The sequence below is a fragment of the Podarcis pityusensis genome, assembly GCF_964106645.2.
Source record: "Podarcis pityusensis genome assembly, chromosome: 10".
Taxonomy (NCBI): domain Eukaryota; kingdom Metazoa; phylum Chordata; class Lepidosauria; order Squamata; family Lacertidae; genus Podarcis; species Podarcis pityusensis.
In genome coordinates, this window is record NC_138035.1 from 74120121 (window position 1) to 74122930 (window position 2810).

Genomic DNA, 2810 nt, shown 5'->3' on the forward strand with positions numbered 1-2810 from the left:
TTGCTCTTGTACAAATGGATGACTTTTTTAATTTTATGCCTAAGATTATTGTGGGTGAAAGGTGGCAAGTAGGTTACTATGCCATTTAGAATTATGGTATGGACATTTATAAGCCGTGAAAATGAAAGCAGTTATATCCAATGGCTATTTTGGGGTTAAATTATCTGTAAAAGTGCAATCCTATACTCGCTTACCTGAGAGCTCCAGTGAGCTCAATGGGACTTACTGTATATTCAGAAATAGACATGCATTGGGTTATAAATTCTAGAATGCAGCATCTAAGGGGGCTTTGTTTCTTTTCAAGAGAATGAATGTGGAAGCCATAGGGCTGCATACAGTTATGGGTGAGTTGGCTAAATTACATCCTGCCATTATAAAGAGGGAGGGTGGACAGTACGTTCTATAGCTTATGGTTGGAAAAATGAACTGATTTCAAAGGAGAGAAGTCTGAGGGTGATTTGTGCCTATGTGAAAATGCATGTGAGTGTGGTTTATCCCACTCACTACTGGCATGCAGCTCTTGTGCAAAGACAGGTAAGTAACCAATGTTTTAAAAATATTCTATATTAAATACCATATACAGAACAGCTAAAAGAAAAGCCACAAAAAGGTGTTGGAAAGTATTTCCTAAGACCCAAGTCCCAGTGGAGGCTTTAATTTTATTGTTTTTCCTGTACTCTAGCACCCTCCCCCCAGCATACAGTTGCATGATTTTTATTTCCAAGATAGCCTATCCAAAGGTCACTCATGTATTGCAGCTGGCTTTAGTGAATTAGGTTGCAAAGGTCCTAGTTTGCTAGCCACATCAGCTTCTCATAAAAACATTTGCAAAATGCAAAACTTAATTCTGCTCCCCTTTCCTAACCACAGCCACCAAAGTGTTACAGTACTTACCTCATTGAGGAAAATTAAACATAAGTTCATTTACCATAACTGCAGCATGTTGGGCAACTGTTCATATGTGCATAACCATTGAGATGGAGAAACCTTGTATATTGCAAGAACACGGGGTGGGAGTGCACCCCTTTTCAGGATCCCTGTCACTGAAGTTTGGGCCCACCCGTATCAGGTATTTGTCTCAAAGTCCGGAGGTTCTTAACCTTTCTACCCCCAGGGCCCACTGGGAATGGCCAAAACTCACTGAGGCACACCAGTCACAAAATGGCAGCAGATAGTGGCAGGGAGCTGGCAAATACTGACATTATTTTCTACTTGTATCTAATCCCAATTCTGGAAATGGTTCAGTGATTTGCTACAGTGTGATAAAGCGTTCTGTTACCTAGCTTTCTTCAAGCCAAGTGCAGTCATTTGCCCTGGAGGTATTGTGACTGCCTGCCCTGATGCAGAGGCTCTAAGTCGGGTGCCCAAACACTGATGAAGCGAACATGCATGAGGGCCGACCAGAGTGGTTGACCTTTTCTTACGATTGAAGTTCTTGAGCTTTGGACATGCCTGCTCTAATTTTCTAGTTCCCACTCCTTTGTGCCCCTCAAAAGTATGTTTACCCATCTCCTGTAGCTTCTTCAATGCCCAACCTGTAGCTTATCCTCCCCAACTGACAGTTTCTTGCCCCTTGGGTTCCTTTAAGCTCACTTCCTCCTCTAGCAGCTTTCCACTCTTACTCCTCCCAATTCCCAGTTTTCATTTGTTTATTAATAATGACACTAACCTTTCACTTTATAATTTCCTTTACCAACCCCTCTGTCTCCTGCAAGACTGGTTACTGGTGCTGGCATTGGTCTATCTGTGCTATGGATGGCTAAGGGGCAGGTCAGGCAAGTGAGGAGGCCACTGGGCAAGCTGTAGTCTTGAGGGGGCCACTGTTTTGAGAAATGCTGCCTAAGTGTGTTGGTTTGTTGTTGTTGTTTAGTCGTGTCCGACTCTTCGTGACCCCATAGACCAGAGCACGCCAGGCACTTCTGTCCTCCACTGCCTCCCGCAGTTTGGTCAAACTCATGCTGGTAGCTTCGAGAACACCATCCAACCATCTCATCCTCTGTCGTCCCCTTCTCCTTGTGCCCTCCATCTTTCCCAACATCAGGTTCTTTTCCAGGGAGTCTTCTCATGAGGTGGCCAAAGTATTGGAGCCTCAGCTTCACAATCTGTCCTTCCAGTGAGCACTCAGGGCTGATTTCCTTAAGAATGGAGAGGTTTGATCTTCTTGCAGTCCATGGGACTCTCAAGAGTCTCCTCCAGCACCATAATTCAAAAGCATCAATTCTTCGGCGATCAGCCTTCTTTATGGTCCAGTTCTCACTTCCATACATCACTACTGGGAAAACCATAGCTTTTACTATACGGACCTTTGTTGGCAAGGCGATGTCTCTACTTTTCAAAATGCTGTCTAAGTTTGTCATTGCTTTTCTCCCAAGAAGCAGGCGTCTTTTAATTTCGTGACTGTTGTCACCATCTGCAGTGATCATGGAGCCCAAGAAAGTAAAATCTCTTACTGCCTCCATTTCTTCCCCTTCTATTTGCCAGGAGGTGATGGGACCAGTGGCCATGATCTTCGTTGTTTTGATGTTGAGCTTCAGACCATATTTTGCGCTCTCCTCTTTCACCCTTAATAAAAGGTTCTTTAATTCCTCCTCACTTTCTGCCATCAAGGTTATGTCATCTGCATATCTGAGGTTGTTGATATTTCTTCCGGCGATCTTAATTCCGGCTTTGGATTCATCCAGCCCAGCCTTTCGCATGATGAATTCTGCATACAAGTTAAATAAGCAGGGAGACAATATACAGCCTTGTCATACTCCTTTCCCAATTTTGAACCAATCAGTTGTTCCATATCCAGTTCTAACTGTAGCTTC